Genomic DNA, 366 nt, shown 5'->3' with positions numbered 1-366 from the left:
ATGGCAAATTTCCACCACCTCCGCCCACGCAAGGCCGGCCAATATTGGTGACATACCTCACGGGTTCGGTTCGGGTCGCACCAGATTTAAGGATCCTAACCCAAATTAAATCCAACCGGCCGGAGGAACGACACTTCCGCTGATCCGGCCAGTTCTGTAAATATCCGTGACTCGGAATATGAGGCGAGACGTTTTACAAAACCAAACGGTTCGCCGTCGGACGTCAAACAGTTTCTATCTCTACATTTTCAAAGTGCTGTTCTTCTTTAAAAACGTAGGAACTTTTCTGCTTTTCGTATGCAACTAATCAAGAATGTCCGGTATCGAAAAAATCAACCCTTGATAAACATGATAAAAACAATGAAC

This window comes from Nymphaea colorata, chromosome 1, assembly GCF_008831285.2.
Source record: "Nymphaea colorata isolate Beijing-Zhang1983 chromosome 1, ASM883128v2, whole genome shotgun sequence".
Lineage (NCBI taxonomy): Eukaryota > Viridiplantae > Streptophyta > Magnoliopsida > Nymphaeales > Nymphaeaceae > Nymphaea > Nymphaea colorata.
Note: the sequence above shows the minus strand (reverse complement) of the source record.